The 20,020-nt window shown below is 38.0% G+C and overlaps 1 protein-coding gene and 1 pseudogene across 1 annotated transcript in view; one reads left to right on the top strand and one right to left on the bottom strand.

Annotated features, from left to right (window-relative positions):
- The window catches only part of EEIG2 (EEIG family member 2), a 91,335-nt gene that overhangs the window by 19,309 nt on the left and 52,006 nt on the right, over positions 1-20,020 (top strand). The window lies entirely within an intron of this gene.
- Positions 10,035-10,445, bottom strand: LOC114208030 (GEL complex subunit OPTI pseudogene; annotated as a pseudogene).

Genomic DNA, 20,020 nt, shown 5'->3' with positions numbered 1-20,020 from the left:
TCAGATTGGCTTCTTTCACTCAGTAATATGCTTTTAAGGTTCTTCCATGTCTTCAGAGCTTCATAGCTCATTTCTTTTTATCACCAAATAATAATTCTGTGGTCTGAATGTACCACAAATAATCTGTTCACCTACCATTCACTATATATATGTGTGTGTGTGTATATACATCATTTATATATATATTGTTTTTATATATTATATATTTTTATATATTGATTTTATATATATAATTTATAAATTTGTGTATATTTATTTATATATTAATTTATATAAAATTCCATTTATATATGTGAGTTATCTAGGGTGGTCATACTCATAGAGACAGAAAGTAGAATGATGGTTGCTAGGACCTGGGGGGAGGAAGGAATGGGAAATTGTTTAATGTGTACAGAGTTTCACTTTTACAAGAGGAGAAGAGTTCTTAGAGATTTGATACAATATGTATTTAAGACTACTGAACTGCACACTTAAAAATGGTTAAGATAGTAAATTTTATGTTATGTGTATTTTACCATAGGTTTTGTTTTTGGGTTTTTTGTTTGTTTTTTGAGAGAGAGAGTGAGCAGGGGGGAGGGGCAGAGGGAGAAGGAGAGAGAATCTCAAGCCTACTCCACACCATGTGTGGAGCCTGACACAGGGCTCAATCCCACAACCTTGAGATCATGACCTGAACCAAAACCAAGAGTTGGACACTTAACTGACTGAGCCACCCAGGTGCCCCTTTACCACAATTTTTAAATGAATAAGTATTTCAGCCCCTCCCCCAACCTTTATTAAATCAGGCCAATTATTTACATATTACTATATTTAAGTAAAGTTGATTAGTATTAAGAAGAATGTTTTCTCCTTTTTAAACTTCATAATACAGGAACATTTTGCCATGAATTTTCTGCAATAGCATTGATGAGTCCATTCAATCATTCTGCAAACTAATGTGATTTAATAAAATTAACACATATAGGTTTATGTAGTAATTAATTTTTACTTAACAATTTTAGGCAAGTCCCTCTTTTCCCACTTGTATTTGTGTTTATTTAAGCCATTTTTGCTTGTACTATAAGTCTTGAGATATATTTTGTTCATCAGCAAATAACATTTATTGATAGTATTTCAAATTTATCTTTTATTAAATGTATTACCTTAATAAATTTGTTCTTTTTTAAAGATTTTTTAAAATTTATTTGAGAAGAGACACAGACAGCATGAGAGAGAGAGCAAGCAGGAGCAGGGGGAAGAGCAGAGGAGAGGGAGAAGCAGACTCCTCGCTGAGCAGGAAGCCTGATGTGGGGCTCCATCCCAGGACCCTAGGATCATTACCTGAGCCGAAGGCAGATGCTTAATGGACTGAGCCACCCAGGCACCCCAATAAATTTGTTCTATGAAAGTACTGTATAGGACATTTACTTTCATCTTTTGCATGAGCCCTTTTCATCATCTCAAATGATATGTCCATCATAACAATTTATGAATATATTATAATAAAATAATATATATTAATATATAATATAATTGTTACTATAAACATAGGTATAAAATATAATTTTATCATCAAAAAGTCTGTAGTTTAGTGAGAGATACTGACGCATATATTGTTAAGTACAATATAGGGCAGAGTGACAAAGTCTACAGTAAATGTACAAATCAAATTGTATGGCAGTTCAAAGAAGAAAGGGAGCTATTAATTCTGACTGAGAAAATAGGAAAGACTCCTTAGAAGAGGTAGCATGTGAACTAAGCTCTGAAAGATTAATAGGACTTATCCAGTAGGGGGGAAATGGGATGTTAGAACGTCCGACATTTTAACTTGAGTAACTTTTTGACTTGCATTTATTATTAAAAACCATCTTAAAGAGCAGTACATTTATACTGAATCTTCATCAGGAAAGCATTTTCTAGTGCAGCCACTTTGTAAAACAGACTGGCAATTCCTCAGATGTTAAACAGAGTTCCATATGATCTGGTGGTTCCTCTAATCTACCCAAGAGAAATGAAAACAAGTCAACACAGTGGTGCCTGGCTGGTTCAGTTGGTGGAACATGGGACTCTTGATCTTGGGGTTGTAAATTCGATCCCCACTTTGGGTGTACAGATTACTTAAAAATAAAATCTTGGGGGCACCTGGGTGGCTCAGATGGTTAAGTGTCTGCCTTCAGCTCAGGTCTGGGATCGAGCCCCACGTTGTGGTCCCTGCTCAGCAGGGAGCCTGCTTCTCCCTCTCCCTCTTCTGTTCCCCCTGCTTGTGCTCTCTCACTCTCTCTCTGTCAAATAAATAAATAAAATCTTTTTTAAAATAAGTACAAATAAAATTAAAAAAAAAAAAAGAAAAAACATGTCAACACAGGGGCGCCTGGGTGGCTCAATCGTCAAGCGTCTGCCTTCAGCTCAGGTCATGATCCCAGGGTCCTGGGATCAAGCCCTACATCAGGTTCCCTGCTCTGCGGGAAGCCTGCTTCTCCCTCTCCCACTCCCTCTGCTTGTGTTCCCTCTCTCGCTGTCTCTCTCTGTCAAATAAATAAATAAATCTTAAAAAAAATAAAATTCTATAAAAAACATGTCAACACACTTATACAAGACTTTTCATAGCAACATTAATCATAATAGTCAAAAGTCAAAACAACCCCAATGTCTGTCAGCTGATCAAATGGATAAATGTGGGACACCGTACAATGGAATATTATTCAGCAATAAAAAAATGAAGTACTGATACATGCTACAACATGGATGGACTTTGGAAACATCATGCTAAGTGAAAGAAACCATCACAAAAGGCTACATATTATATGATTTCCTATTCTGGGCATTTTATATAAATTCAGTCTATTGAGACAGAAAGTAAATTAGTAGTTGCCCAGGCCTGGGGGGTTGGAGGGAAAAGGGGAGTGACTGCTGATGAGGTTTCTTTCAGAGGTGATGAAAAGGTTCTAAAACAGATTCTGGTGGTTTCACAATCTGAATACACTAAAAACCATTGAATTGTACATTTTGGATGAATCATATAGTGTGGGAATTATATCACAATAAAGTTGTTTTAAAAAAACATTTTCTGGTGCACCTGGCTGGCTCAGTCCATAGAGAATGCAGCTCTTGGTCTCGGGGTTATGAGTTCAAGTCCATGTTGGGAGTGGAGCCTACTTAAAAATAAAAATTAATAATAATAGGGGCACCTGGGTGGCTCAATCGGTTAAGCGTCTGACTCTTGATTTCAGCTCAAGTCGTGGTCTCATGGATTGTGAGATTGAGCCCCACGTCAGGCTCTATCCTGGACGTGGAGCCTTCTTTAGAGTCTCTCCCTCTCCCCCACTGCTTATGCTTGTGCTCTTTCTCTCTAAAATAATAATAATAATAATAATAAAAGCATTTTCTGACAAAACTCTATTAAACCAGTCTAAGTCCTTGGACAGTTTTCTATACAGTTCATTCTTTCATTTAACAAATAATTGTGTGTTTACTATGTGCCAGGCACTATTCCAGGCAGTTGAACTATTTCTATTACTTTTCACTTCAGTTTTTCATAAAATTATTTTTCTTGGTGATTATTCTCTTCTTTATATATTTTGCAATAAACCTGAGTTATAAAACAAGTATAAAAATTATAATATCCTAATTTTTATTAATCTGTTAGAATGTGTATAATAGCTATTTTTTTAATAAAGTCCAATTTTTCCGGATCAGATTTTACATGTCTAAACTATGTTAAGAGGGGTGCCTGTGTGGCTCAGTCCTTTAAACGTAGGAATGTTTGTTCCAGCTCAGGTCATGATCTCAGGGTCGTGAGATGGAGCCCTGCGTTGGGCTCTGCGCTCAGTGCAGTCTGCTTGGGATTCTTTCCCTCTTCCTCTCTCTCCCCACCAGCTCATGCGCAAGTGCGTGCTCTCGCTCTCTCTCTCTCTCTTTCTAAAATAAATAAACTGTGTTAAGAATTAATTTTTGTGGCAGCTCATACAGCCAAAAGCAATTTTAATCATTTTAGCTAGTGAGTTATTTTAGCTACTTTTTTCAAAAAGATTGATTGATTGATTGATTGATTTGGAAGAGAGAGCATGAATGCAGGCCCGAGAGTGAGGGGAGGGGCAGAGGGAAAGAATCTTCAAGCAGACTCCACCCTGAGCACAGAGCCCCTCACGGGGCTTGATCTCAAGACCCATGAGACCATGACCTGAGCCAAAACCAAAGGTCAGCACCTAACGGGCTGAGCCACCCAGGGGCCCCTTTAGCCACTTTTATGCTTATTATTGATACCAATAATATTCATTATGGATTGGATAAAAAAAACTTCTAGAATTTTTCTTTCTTAGCTAAACCAAGAGAAAATTTTGAGCGTTGCCCTCCAGCTCTATATTATGGTTTAGGGAGCAAAGATCTTCAGGTTCAAAATGTCCTGCTTTGGGGTAGGAGAGAAACAGACTTGATAAGCAGGAACACAGAACCATAAAAGTGGACAGTGTTGAGAACATGTCTAGGTAGTGAAGCCGAACCGAAAATGTTTGGGGGCTGTAGTGAAGGACAAGACAGCATCAGGGGCCAGATTTTGGTAGGCCTTGGATGCCATTCTGTGAAGACAGAATTTTGTTCTGTATGCAATATGACCTTGAACCCACCATACCCTTTTTTTCTGATCCTAAAATTAATTCAAGATCAGTATAGAAAATTTGTAGGAAAATACATAAAATTACAAAGACGAAAATATTACCCATCCAAGATAATTACTGTTAAATTTTTGAAATGTACCTTTCCAGTTTCTTCCAGTTCATTTTTTACACGGTTGAAGCCAAATTACATACACAATTTTTATTCTGCTGTTTTTTTTACTATTATAAGCATTTTCCACATTATTAAACACTTTAGCATGTTATTTTAATAGTGCCATACATAATATTCTTTCATGAATGGACTATAAGTAACAATTCTTCTGGTTTGGATATTCCTGTTGCTTTCAATCTATTCCTCTCTTGCCCATTCTGAGCTCTCTCCCATGAACATTTGAATGTGAGGTAAAGCAAGGTCTGTGATGAGGTATGGTAGGCAGCTGAAAGTTTATGTCTGAAACTGAGCAGGGTAGTCAGGATTGCATAACTAGATTTTTAAATAATCCACATGGACAGGTAATTAAAGCCAGAGATAGCATATAGAACAAAACATAAAGGCCAGAGGATAGAACCTTGGTAGACGAAGATCTAATTAAGGAAAATGAGTCCAAAATTTTCTAGAGGAATGTGGTATCACAGAAGCTGAGGAAAAATCTTGAGAGGGTGTCCAGCTCTGCCATTGTATGAGAGATAGAGTGGTGTAAGAGCTGCTGTCTTTATTTGAAAATCAGCAAGTCTGGTGAACTTTTTTTTTTTTTGAGGAATAATTGACATATAACATTATATTAGTTTCAGATGTACAATGTAATGTACTTGTATACGTTACAAAATGACCACTACAATAAGTCATCTGCCACCATACATAGTTAAAAATTTTTTTTGTGATGAAAACTTTTAAAATCTACACTCAGCAATTTTCAGATGTGCAATACAGTTTTATTACTATAGTCACCATGCTGCACATTATATCCTTGTGACTTATTTATTTTATAACTGGAAGTTATCTATTTGATCCACTTATCCATTCATATGTCAGTACACTTAGGCTGTTTCCATATTCTTGGCTATTGTAAATAATGCTTGTTTGTTATTGTAAATAATTTTTGTTTGGGGGTTTTTTTCTATAAATACTCAACAATGGAATGGTTTTATGGCAGTTTTATTTTCAATTTTTTGAGGAACCTCCATACTGTTTTCCATAGTGGCTGTACCAATTTACATTCCTACCAACAGTGTACAAGCATTTCCTTTTTCCACATCCTTACCAGTACTTATTTCTTGTCTTTTTGATTCTACCCTTTCTGACAGGTGTGAAGTGATAGCTTATTGTGGTTTTGATTTGCATTGCCCTGATGATTAGTGATGTTGAGTATCTTTCCCTATACCTGTTGGTCATCTGTATGTCTTCTTTGGAAAAATGTCTACCCATTTCCTCTGCCCATTCTTTAATCAGGTTTGTTGTTGTTGCTGTTGTTGTTATTGAGTTGTAGGAGTGCTAATTTTGGATCTTAACCCCTTATTGGATGTATGATTTGCAAATATTTTCTCCTATTCAGTAGACTGCCTTTTCATTTTGTTGATGGTTTCCTTTGCTGTGCAGAAGCTTCTTAGTTTGCTGTAGTGCTACTTGTTTGTTTTTGTCGCCTTTGCTCTTGGAGTCAAACCTCAAAAATCATAGTCAAGATTATGTCAAGGAGCTTACCCAGCTGTGTCTTCTGGGAGTTTTATGATTCCAGGTCTCATGTTAAAGCCTTGAAGCCAGTTTGAGTTAATTGTTGTGTATTGTGTAAGATAGTGGTCTAATTTCATTCTTTCACATGTGGCTGCCCAGTGGTGAACTTGAGAGAGTAGTCTCATTAGAGTCATAGGGGCAGAATCCAAGTTTCGTGGAGTCAGGGGGTGGGCAGGTGGTGAAGCAGCCCAAGTGTCGAGTGTAATTGTGCTTTTGGGAACTTTGTTAATGAAAAGGAGACAAGTGAATTAGGTAAAAGGGGGAAAACAGGAAAAAACAATAGTTTTATATATTTATTTTTAGGATGGAGACCGAAACATGATTCTAGGTTGGGGCAAAGAAACAGTGTAAGAGAAAATAGGGGTAGAAATATTTAAAACAAACTCATGATTGAACACCTTTCTGTTATCTCAAAGAAAAAAAGAAGTTTTTTCTGTCCTGAAACCTGTTTACTGGTTTCAGAAGAAATTCTCAGGCTTTTCCTAATCAAATGCTATTTCCATACATTGTGGCTTAGAAATTAGCTTACACCCAAGTCTGATTTTATCTTAATGAAATGAGGAAGTAACCATAGTATTGATTTTGGACCTTACATGTTTGCTTCATTTCATTTTAGTGAGTCATCATTAGCATAGCTTTGGAATAAACTTATTTAGTGACATTTTCTTTCTAGTTAAAATTTTATATATTTCCCTGTTCACAGACTGCAACCACATTTGAAAGGCAATTTCTGGGAATTCTCTAGTGCTGGTGTCTAAAAAAAGTTGTTAACATTTTTTTTAGAAAACCTGTTAACATTTTATCTTCTATTGTTATCTTTTGAGGCCAGTTCAGGGTCCCATAAGGTTTTGTTTTTGTTTTGTGGTTTGTTTGTTTGTTTGTTTTAAGTATCACCTCTGTGTACCATCCTGGACACGAAAGTCTCTGCATTTTGGTCATTTCTTATGGGATAGAATGACTTTCAGAAAGCTCAAATGACTGTCTTCCTTGGAGTGTCCTATAGACATCACTATTTTCTCTGCATCCAAGGCAGAGACAGTTTTAGAAATAACAGCCCCAGAAACATAGAAAAGATTGTTCATAGTCCCTGCAAAAGAAAATAATTGGTTCCAAAATTTGCTTATAGGCTAAATTAGTAAAGAACCTTTGATAAGCAACCATAAATTTCCTTTACAATTTCTATTAATGCATTTCTATTCATGGAAAAATTAACTCAGTCATTAAGTTACTAATACAGATGATAAGCATTTGTAATTATATACGACTGAGCACTATAAGCTCTCTCATTATACTAATATAGTGTAAGCCTTCGTGAAGCCACTAGGAATTCAGTAATACCTGCAATATTAGCTCTTGCCAGTTCCTCATTTGAGAAACTGTATATTAGTGCCAACTGATAGTAAACCAAAATGAATCTGAGAGTAATTTTTATTAAGGTCACCCATATAAAACCAGCATACAAAAAAAAAAAAAGAGAAGATACTTAAAATACTTATTGCAGTTTTTCTAACTCACCTACTCTGACCCCCCTGGGGTTTCCTTCCACGTGAGGAATGGTATCAGACCTGTCAAGCAATGCAGTGTGATGCATAAATCACGGAGCTTACACTGACTGTGGTCACAGTCAGCAGGAGATACCATGGTGGGTCTCTGCCACTCAAGAAATCTCCCAGCCCACATGCTCAGTATAGTCCTTCTCTGTTCAATCCCTAACCGCATTCTTTCACTGCCACCCAGATCTCTCCCCTCTTCCATCTCGTCCCCAGAACTCCCTTCAAAATAGCACTCACTAGATCGTGTTGCCGTGACTTTTATTTTAATTCACTTCTTTTGCCTGAGGTTTTCCTCATATTTATATCATTATCATTATTTTAAGAATTACCAAAATAGCCAGAATAGAGCCTTCACAGCAGTTTTCCTATTTTGTCACATTTCAACTATGTCACTGGCTCATTTCACTCCCAATCCCAAAAATGTAAGCATTCTACATTCTTCTCCTCCTTATCTGTATCTCCAAATCAGTCCTGATGGCCTGTGCATGTTGTTTTGAATTCACTACGTACTATCACTGTAGCAGATAAACCTCCTCTGATATTCTAGAGTTCCCTTTCAATAATTTATGCTTGTGAAAATACCCAAGGGAGAGTATATTTTTTAATATATTCTGTAACACACAGCAAAAGTTCACTAAAGCCCCATCTTTCTTGCACTCAGTATTGTTTATTTGTAAGGCAGCTCCAGACACTTATAAAATGTCCCAGGAGTTTATTGAAACAAGAGAATCATTTTACCCAGGGACTCAGGAATTGTATCATAGAAAAATCTTCTGAGTGAAGTCTGGATTCATAACATTTTGTTCTTTACACAGTGCTATATATATATATAATATATATAAGTAGTATAATAAATAGTTATATATTATATATGTAATTTATCTATATGACATGTAGATAAATTAAATATTTAATTTTGGGGCATCTGGGTGGCTCAGTCAGTTAGGTGTCCAACTCTTGATCTCAGCTTAGGTCTTGATCTCAGGGTTGTGAGTTCAAACCCCACATTGGGCTCCACGCCAGGCATTAAAGCCTACTTAAAAAGAGAGAGAGAAAGAAATTAGACTTGAGCCCAAGCCTTCTGAGCCTAAAGTTTGCTCCCTGTCCAGTAGACTGTGTAGATGAGGTTGAATGGTAGGAAAAGGATAGAGCACATTTGGGAGGCACCTCAAGGGAGAGAGGCTGTTGTTTTTTACACATGTTTTTAGACTGTTCAGAAGGAACAAAAAAAAAGTCATTTTGTTCAAAAATAAAGTATTTTGAAAGAACAGGTAACCTACTGACTTGGTTTCTTGCCCCCTTTTTTGATTCTTAAGGTCTAATTTTTAATTCATTTTTTTATTCTTACACAACGCAAGTGTCTTATTCAGAAAGGGTACCTGAGTGATAACTTTTTGCTTTGCTTTGCTTTGTTGTTGTTTTGGGTTTTTTTAGTCCTTGCACATCTGACAGAATATCCTTTTCTCCTTCAGACACGATGCGTAGTTTGGGCTAGGTATAGAATCCGCAGTTCACATCTGCTTATTAGTTCTGTAAAGTTAACCCCTTTTCCCTTTGTTTTTAAGAGTTGTAGAGAACATATATTCATTCCTACGTACATAACTTGATTTTAAGTACATGCGTTCATGAAGGATTCCACCTTATTGAAATAGGGAAGCTTTTTGTAGTTTTCTTTTTTTTCCTCAATTAAAGATTTGATTTATTCAAGTACCCGAAAACATTCTACAGTGGAAACTGTTATTAGACTCCATGGCCCACGCACATACTGCCACACTGTTTTCAGAAGACTTGAAATGCCGCTGATAGTTTAAAAACTGTACACCTGGTGGAGAAATGAGGAAGACAACTTAATGTTTCATCTGGATCCAGAGGTGCATCAGATTAAATGACCACTCCCATTAGCAAACAGGTGTTTCATGATGATAACCAAGAAGAAATGGTTGGTGATGGACAATTCAGAGATGCTTCCCCAAAAGTCAGATGGTTCTTTAAAAAGTTTCAGATCACAGCCCTTGCAGAAAACACTGATGCCCAACACACTGAATCTCGGTCTAGGAAACCTGGGTCTTTCTTCAGGTTCCACGTGGCTGGGGTGCCCCTACAATCATGTTTCCATGCTGTAACTATGAGGCTCCTTTATACCGGACAGAGAGCGGTGGGGTCTGTACACCATCAGTCATCGTGGATGGCAGCGTAAAAAATGATCCAAATGACCATGAACAAAGCAAAAGATATCATAAACCCTTCTTTTGTGAGCTCCCATGTGCCACCGTATTCTTCCTCACCTGTCTGTAGGTAGTTGCTGAAGCAGAAGTACAGGACTCCTACATTGATCAGGCAGAATTCTGCTATTCCCAGGAAACCCCGCAATGCTCGCACTCCCCAAATGACACCTAGAACCACAGAGATGATCTGTCAGAACCAGTAGATCACATCTAAAAATTCATCCTTGTCCTCCCAGGCCGCGTTGCTCCACAGCACCTTGCTCCAGACGGAGACTTTGAGGGCCCCGTTGGCCAGCTGTGGCTGAGGCAGCTCCTTTTTTTTTTTTAAGTTTTGTGTAGTTTTCATTAAATTTTCCCAAACTATCCTGTGTATTCTTAAATTTGTAGTATAAGGTCTTTCCTTAGATTAGGAATGGGTTTTTTCTGTTACTTCATTTTTTTTATTGTGCTTTCTTCATCTGTACTGTCCTTTCTAGAAGGTAGGGAACTAATGCTATGTAGAATGTGTATATTTACAGCAAAATAAATTAATTTTCTTGGATGATAAACTATTCTTGTCAAAAATACTTATTTTGATACATGGGAATCATGAAATTTTACCATCTAGTTTAACACTTATTCCTAAATGAAGAAGTTGAAGCCCCAGTAGTTTAAATGATTAGTCACAACTCACCTAGTTTAATAGAAAACACCTTGGTTCTCTATCCTTTGCTCTTTCCATATATCAAACTGCTTTTCTTTCACTGGCTCTTAAACTGAGAAGTTATAAATAGAAAAACTATATGTTAACTGACAGGTGAACTGGGTGCTAGTCTTCCTTTTTTATATTATTCAAATGGTTTCTATTAAGTGTTTAGAAATGTGATCAAAAAGTATATAGAAAAAATAATCTATGACTATATGGGAACTTAAAAAATACATGTCTCTTTAGGTGAACATAAATTCGTATTTTACTCATAAAAACTACTCAGTTATACTATAAAAATTGGCATAATTTTGCATACTTTTTTTTAAAATGACTTTTCTTGTTAGGACATCTGCTAAGTCACTGAATGACAATCTTTCTTTTTCTTTTTTTTTTTTAAGATTTTTATTTATTTGAGAGAGACACAGTGAGAGAGGGAACACAAGCAGGGGGAGTGGGAGAGGAAGAAGCAGGCTTCCCGCAGAACAGGGAGCCCGATGCGGGGCTTGATCCCAGGACCCTGGGATCATGACCTGAGCCGAAGGCAGATGCTTAACGACTGAGCCACCCAGGTGCCATGGCAATCTTTCTTGCATGAAGCTACAAAGATTTTTTTTTTAATATATTCAGCAGATTATTAACAAGTATTCATTTATTTGGGGACCTACTGTATGTCAAGTAGTAGTGTGTGTTTCTAAGTGAAATTTCTCATCAGAACAGTTCTGGAGTGGGGAGCCTGGGTGGCTCAGTTGGTTGAGCATCCGGCTCCTGATTTTGGCTCAGGTCATGATCTCAGGGTTGTGGGATTGAGCCCCCACATCAGGCTCTATGCTCAGCAGGGAGTCTGCTTGAGATTCTCTCCCTCTCTGGGGTTCTGGGTGGCTCAGTTGGTTAAGTGACTGCCTTCAGCTCAGGTCATAATCCTGAAGTCCCAGGATCGAGTCCCACATCGGGCTCCTTGCTCAACGGGGAGTCTGCTTCTCCCTCTGATCCTCTCCCCTCTCATGCTCTCTCACTCTCAAATAAATAAATAAAATCTTAAAAAAAAAAAAAAGGATTCTCTCCCTCTCCTTCTGCACCTCCCCCACCCACTCCTGCTTGCGCTGTCTCTCTCAAATAAATAAAATCTTGAAAAAAAAAAATTCTGAGCAGTGAACAGTGAGCTGTTGACAAACTTGCCTGCATTAAAGCATGTCCTTTTCTCTTTCCTTTCTCATGATGAAAGAGGGGCCCCTTCTTCTGTCAAGGGCCAATAACCCCCAACTATTGTCCATTTCATATCCGCTCTGACATTCTGAGAGATGGGTCCTCTCTGGTGCCATTATTCATACCTCCTCAAATCTTTGACTTTTTCTCTTTAGTGGTTCTTTCCTATCAGTGCTAAAACATGCTTAAGTCTCCTGCATGTTAGTTGAACTCTTCTTTCTACCCCATGTCCCCATCCGACTGCCACCTTCGTCTTCTCCACTTTATTACTAGTGTCTCTACCTCCTATAGTAATCTGCCTTCCACTCTCACCTTTGCACTGAAACTATACTTGCCAGTGTTATCAGTGACTTCATTGTTGCTGCTTTTTCATCATTATCTTACCTGCCCACTCTGCCACATTGGATATTCTGGGGCAACGCCTTCTTAAAAATCTTTTCCTTGGTCTCAGTGACAAACAGGATCTCCTTTGCTTCTCCATTTACCCTTTGGTCTCCTTCACCTGCCCCCTTCTCCTCCCATACCTTACATATCAGTGTTCCCTAGAGTTCCAGACTCCGCCCTCTTCCCTTCCTACTCTACCCACTCTCCCTAAATGGCCTTAGCCATTCCCATGATCTCAGTGACCATTAACATGCAGAAGACTTAACATTTGTATTTTGAGCCCTGCCCTCTTTCTGAGTTCTAGGTCTCTGTATCCGTCTACCTACTGGACATTTCCAAAGGAGGGACTCTCAGGCTCCTCAACCTCAAAATGTCCAAACTCTGGATCATCATTTCCTACATTGTCTAACACTACCAGCAGAATGAATGAATGAATGAATGAATGAATGAATGAATGAATGAATCCCCTGGGCTCAATTTTTTCCACTGAATGATAGTACTGTCCACCCAGTTACACAAGCCAAAAATGCCTCTAGAATGCGAGAGATTCATGTATGCTTAGTGTTGTAATTAAAAAGTGACAGTTTTTACAGATCTCATTTATCCTTGGAGTTTTAAAATATTTATTTTTGTTTCAGTTCCCAAAGGTTCATTTTCTCACGAATCTATATCTCTTAGAAAATAGAAACCTCCATTGACTGTTGAAGAAAATTCCCTACTTACAAATTTAATCATTATTTCTCTCTGGGCGGCAAATGTAAGTAGATGTAGAACTACTTACATTCTTAATAATAGCAACTTCTAACATTTACTATTGAGATCCACTATAAGGCACTGTTCCAAACACTGTGTGTAATAATTCACTTAGTTTCCAAAAACTCCCTTGAGGTATAGGTACTGTTACTACCCGTTTCGTGGAGGAGGAAACAGAAGTGCAGAGAGGTTAGGAAGTGTGTCCAGTGTGAGAGCCAGCAAGTAGCAGAGGCAGGATTTGAACCCAAGCAGACTGGCTCTGGATACAAGCACTTCACCTCCCTGCAGTAATGTTGTCTGGCAAAACAGCTTGCATTCCTCACAGCAGTTTTTGATCACTGTTTCTGAAAAGTTAAAAATACTTCAAATTACCAAGACATGGCATAATTTTAAATATATGTGTAGAGTATACATATGCAAGTTATTCTTAGAATATTAAATAATGCAGTTTGCTGGTACAGTAAGTTACAAAAAATGGATCCATAACTTTCACTTTATATTAATTTTTTAAAGACTTTTTAGATTTTTCTTTAACTCTTGAAGGATAAACAGTGGCCATAGCAACATTTATCTTCTTTTAAGTCCTTTGCTTATGTATTTCACAATCAGCAACTTTATCATTTATCTTAGAAATACTTGACTTTCCACAGTATCAACGCAAATCCTATTCTCTTGCTTTGTTTCTTGAAAGTGGTTAAGCAACCGTATAAAACTCATAGGAAATTAATGACTCACATAACGGAAAACATTACTAAATGTGACTTTTGTCTCAGCTGCCAAGTAGTCTGAGTTTGTTTCCATGGTAACCCATCCGTATAACACACTGTCACGAACTAGCTTGGCCACTTTGTTTGTGTAGTTTGGACAGCTTTCTGTCAGCTGTGTGTCTATGCATGTATATTTGCCTGCGTGTATACACATTAAAGATTATCACAAAAAAATTCTGAGTAATTGCCTTGGGCATACAAAATTTTTCCTTTATTTAAAGAAATTGTTGACTACTTCAGGGCTATTACTCTGATGATGTAAAATCGAAAAGATTGCCTAAATTATCATATCTTTTTCTACTTGAATTCCTTTTAAGAAAGGACATAGCTATTTTTAAGCTTATAAATTTTTAAAATTTGTTTCAAGTATCAGTTCATTTGAAATATGGGTAATCATAGAAGCATCTGCCAGAGACAAGGCAGAAATAAAAAGGAAAGTAGGACTGCGTCCTGGGAGATGAGGACTGAATGGAATGATGGAGGAAGCCAACTCGGCCGGTTCTTGCCTGCCCCTTTCCTGGGTGGCAGTACTCTAGGATACAGAATGGCAGACACAGAGGCATTCAGGGAACCAAGGTAGACCGCGTCATACATGACACCAGGCTTTCACCTGGAGGCTGAGTTGGGGAATGATTTCTAGAGGAGGTCATGACTAAACTAAGTGAGTAAGAATTAAATTGGTAAATCTAGGAAGTTGAAAGGGAGAGTAGACAGCATACAGAGGAAAGAAAACCTCATGAACAAGGCATACAAATGAGGTATAGTGTGAAGTAAATTGGGACTGACAAGCAGTATGAGACAGAAAGGGTCAAGAGACTAAAGATAAGCAGGGACCTAATCATGGCCAAGATATGGGGAAGTGGTGAAGGATTTTATTATTTTTTTAAAGATTTATTTATTTATTTTGGCGGGGGGAGAGCCAGAGGGAGAGGGGGAGAGACTCTCAAGCAGACTCTGCGCTGAACACAGAGCCAATCTCAGGGCTCAATCGCACAACCCTGAGATCAGGAACTGAACCAAAACCAAGAGTCAGACACTTAACTGAGCCACTCCACCCAGGTGCCCTGTCAGTGGAGGATTTTAAACAGAGGAATGACATTTTTGAAATTTGTATTTTAGAAGGAGCTCTCTGGTAGCAATGAGAAAGGTAGATTTGAGTGAGGACCATTTAGGAGGCTGTTGCCATATTTCAAGGAAGAGCTGTTGAGGGACTGAATTAGGGTAGTGGTGCTAGACACAGAAAAGGGGTTGATTTAGGAAAAATTGTGAAGTAGCATAGGCAGGAATCAGTAGCTGGGACTTTTATTTGTGACTAATGCATAACATTTATTCATTCAGTCAACAAATATTTATCTGGTGTTTACTGTGGTTGGCAGTGTATTGTCCAGAGTGTTTTTCTGGGCTCTTATTTTTGCCTTCATCATTTCTGAGTTTCTACTCCAGTAAGGATTCTTTGTTGTGTGACATCATGAGTTAATTAATGATCATATACACTTTTCATAGCCTTAGTTCATCCCAACCTGATCTCTTGGCTCATTAGACTTTCTTACTCTCACATAAGAACCTGTTCCAGAGTCTTAGCTTATATGTCATTCTGCTACTTGAGAGAAATATTCATATGTCTGGATAGTGTCTTAATTCCCTGCAAGTGGATCTGAGCTTATTTGTGGCTTCATTGGGTGGGGCTGTACAGGTCATGAAAAATATGTACAATATATACAAAAATATGCACAAAACATTTCATCCATAATATTTGATTTTATCTTTTAGCTTTATTGAAGTATAATTGACAATTTAATTATATATGCTTAAGATGTACAGCTTGATGGGGTGCCTGGGTGGCTCAGTCAGTTGGATGTCCAACTCTTGATTTCAGCTCAGGTCATGATCTTAGGGTCCTGGGATCAAGCCCCACATTGGGCTCCGCACTCAGTGGGGAGGCAGCTTGAGATTTGCCCTCTCCCTCTGCCACTCCCCCCACTTACGCATGCACTCTCACTCTCTTGCACTTTCTCTCACAGAAATAAATAAATCTTAAAAAGAAAATGATGTACAACTTGAGATGTTTAGATTTATGTATGCATTGTAAAAGGATGACCACAATCAAACTAACATATTCATCACCTCACATAATTACCTGTTTTTTTCTGGTGAGAATATTTAAGATCTACTCTTTTAGCAAATTAGAAATACGCAATATAGTTGTTAACTACAGTCACCATGCTGTACATTAGATCTCCAGAACTTACTCATCTTGCCTAACTGAATTCGGTACCCTTTGGCCAACATCTTCCCCATTTCCCCACTTTCTAACTCCTGGCTGCCACCCTCCTACTCATTGAGTTCCACTATTTTAGATTCCACATATAAGTGAGGTCATGCAATATTTGTCTTTCTGTGTTTGACTTACTTCACTTCACATAATGTCCTCCACCCTCACCCATATTACCACATTTACTTCTTTTTTGTGGCTGAATAACATTCCTGTGTGTGTGTGTGTGTGTGTGTGTGTGTCAGTCACACATTTCTTCAGTCATCCCTCAATAGACACTTAGGTTGTGTCCATATCTCAGCTATTATGAACAATGCTGCAGTGAACATGGGCGCGGAAATATCTCTTCAAATGTCAATTTCATTTCCTTTGGATATGAACCCAGAAGTGGGATTGCTGGATCATATGGTTAATTCTATTTTTAATTTTTAAGGAAACTCCATACGGTTTTTCATAATGGCTATACCAATTTATATTCCCATCAACCATGTAAGAGAGTTTTTTTCCACATTCTTTTTTTTATAGATTTTATTTATTTACTTTTGAGAGCAAGAGAGGGGCTGAGAGAGAAGCAGACAACCCACTGAGCAGGGAGCCCAGTAGAGGGCTCCATCACAGGACCCTGAGATGATGACCTGAGCCAAAGGCAGATGCTTAACCAACTAAGCCACCCAGGGACCCTTTTTTCCACATTCTAACCAACACTTGCTTTTTTTTTTTTGTCTTTTTGATAATAGCCACTCTAATAGGTGTGAAGTCATATCTCATTGTGGTTTTGATTTGCATTTCCCTAATGATTAGTGATTACAATCATATATCTGTTGGCCTTATATCTTCACTTGAGAAATGTCTATTCAAATGTTTTTGCCCATTTTTTAATTGTGTTGTATGGAGGTTTTTTTGTTTTTGCCATTGAGCTGTTTGAGTTTCTTATATATTTGAGACATTAACCTCTCATCAGATATATGGTGGGAGAATATTTTCTCCCATTCCATAAGTTGCCTTTTCATTCTGTTGATCATTTCCTTTGCTCTGCAGAAGCTTTTTAGTTTGATGCAGTCACTTACCTATTTTTGCTTTTGTTGCCTGTGCTTTTGGCGTTATACCCAAAAAAATCATTCCCCAGAACAATGTCAAGAAGCTTTTTCTCTCTTTTTTTCTAGTAGTTTTGCAGTTTTAGGTCTTATGTTTAAGTTTTTAAATCCATTTTGTGTTGATTTCTGTATATTATATGAGTCCAATTTCATTTTTCCATTATGAATAACCAGTTTTCCTAGCACAACTGTCCTTTTTCCATTATGTTTTCTTGACACTTTTATCAAGGATCAGCTGAGTGTAAGTGGGTGGAATTATTCCTGAGCTCTCTGTTCTGTTCCACTGGTCTGTATTTCTGAGGGTTTTTTTTCCCAATACCATACTGTTTTTATTGCTGTGACTTTGTAATACATTTTGAAATCAGAAAATGTGATACCTCCAGCCTTGTTCTTCTTCCTCAAGATTGCTTTGGGGTCTTTGTGGTTATACAGGAATTTTGGGATTTTTTTTTCTAGTTCTGTAAAGAATTGCACTGGGATTTTGATAGGGATTGCATTAAATCTGTAGATCACTTTGGGTAGTATGGACCTTTTAACAATATTAATTCCTCCAATCCATAGGATGCCTTCCCATTTATTTGTATCTTCATTACTTTCCTTCATCAATATTTTATAATTTTCAGTGTACAAGTCTTTCACTCTTTGATTAAATTTATTTCTAGGTATTTTATTCTTTTTGTTGCTATTGTGAATGGGATTGTTTCCTTAATTTCTTTTTCAGGTAGTTCATTGTTCATGTATAGAAACACCACAGATTTTTTTTTTCTTCTTTAAGTTTTTTTATTGTTAGCTTAATCACCATACATTACATCATTAGTTGTTGATGTAGTGTTCCATGATTCATTGTTTGTGTATAACACCCAGTGCTCCATGCAGAACGTGCCCTCTTTAATACCCATCACCAGGCTAACCAATCCCCGCCCTCCCCTCTAGAACCCTCAGTTTGTTTTTCAGAGTCCATCGTCTCTCATGGTTCATCTCCCCCTCCGATTTCCCCCCCTTCATTCTTCCCCTCCTGCTATCTTCTTCCCCTCCTGCTATCTTCTTCTTCTTCTTCTTCTTCTTCTTCTTCCTTCTTTCTTCTTTCTTCTTTCTTCTTCTTCTTTCTTCTTCTTTCTTCTTCTTTTCTTCTTCCTTCTTCTTCTTCCTCTTCTTTTCTTAACATATATTGCATTATTTGTTTCAGAGGTACAGATCTGTGATTCAACAGTTTTGCACAATCCACAGCACTCACCATAGCACATACCCTCCCCAATGTCTATCACCCAGCCACCCCATCCATCCCACCCCACCTCCACTCCAGCAACTCTCAGTTTGTTTCCTGAGATTAAGAATTCCTCATATAAGTGAGGTCATATGATACGTCTTTCTCTGATTGATTTATTTCACTCAGCATAATACCCTCCAGTTCCATCCACGTCGTTGCAAATGGCAAGATCTCATTCCTTTTTTTTTTTAAGATTTTATTTATTTATTTGACAGAGACAGTGAGAGCAGGAACACAAGCAGGGGGAGTGGGAGAGAGAGAAGCAGGCTTCACGCTGAGCAGGGAGCCCAATGTGGGACTCGATCCCAGGACCCTGGTATCATGACCTGAGCCGAAGGCAGACGCTTAACGACTGAGCCACCCAGGCGCCCAAGATCTCGTTCCTTTTGATGGCTGCATAATATTCCATTGTGTATATATACCACTTCTTCTTTATCCATTCGTCTGTCGATGGACATCTTGGCTCTTTCCACAGTTTGGCTATTGTGGACATTGCTGCTATAAACATCGGGGTGCACGTACCCCTTCGGATCCCTACATTTGTATCTTTGGGGTAAATACCCAGTAGTGCAATTACTAAATCGTATGGTAGCTCTATTTTCAACTTTTTGAGGAACCTCCATACTGTTTTCCAGAGTGGTTGCACCAGCTTGCATTCCCACCAACAGTGTAGGAGGGTTCCCCTTTCTCTGCATCCCCACCAACATCTGTCGTTTCCTGACTTGTTAATTTTAGCCATTCTGACTGGTGTGAGGTGGTATCTCATTGAGGTTTTGATTTGGATTTCCCTGATGCTGAGCGATGTTGAGCACTTTTTCATGTGTCTGTTGGCCATTTGGATGTCTTCTTTGGAAAAATGTCTGTTCATGTCCTCTGCCCATTTCTTGATTGGATTATTTGTTCTTTGGGTGTTGAGTTTGATAAGTTCTTTATAGATTTTGGATACTAACCCTTTATCTGATATGTCATTTACAAATATCTTCTCCCATTCTGTCAGTTGTCTTTTGGTTTTGTGAACTGTTTCTTTTGCTATGCAAAAACTTTTTATCTTGATGAAATCCCAATAGTTCCTTTTTGCCCTTGCTTCCCTTGCCTTTGGCGGTGTTTCTAGGAAGAAGTTGCTGCAGCTGAGGTCGAAGAGATTGCTGCCTGTGTTCTCCTTTAGGATTTTGATGGACTCCTGTCTCACGTTTAGGTCTTTCAACCATTTGGAGTCTATTTTTGTGTGTGGTGTAAGGAAATGGTCCAGTTTCATTCTTCTGCATGTGGCTGTCCAATTTTCCCAACACCATTTGTTGAAGAGACTGTCTTTTTTCCATTGGACATTCTTTCCTGCTTTGTCAAAGATTAGTTGACCATTTCTGGGCTCTCTATTCTGTTCCATTGATCTATGTGTCTGTTTTTGTGCCAGTACCATACTGTCTTGATGATGACAGCTTTGTAATAGAGCTGGAAGTCCGGAATTGTGATGCTGCCAGCTTTGCTTTTCTTTT

This window comes from Eumetopias jubatus, unplaced genomic scaffold, assembly GCF_037043125.1.
Source record: "Eumetopias jubatus isolate StellerSeaLion01/CBP00866 unplaced genomic scaffold, mEumJub1_p1.0 scaffold_4, whole genome shotgun sequence".
Classification (NCBI taxonomy): Eukaryota; Metazoa; Chordata; class Mammalia; order Carnivora; family Otariidae; genus Eumetopias; species Eumetopias jubatus.
This window is presented reverse-complemented; position numbering and strand designations above follow the sequence as displayed.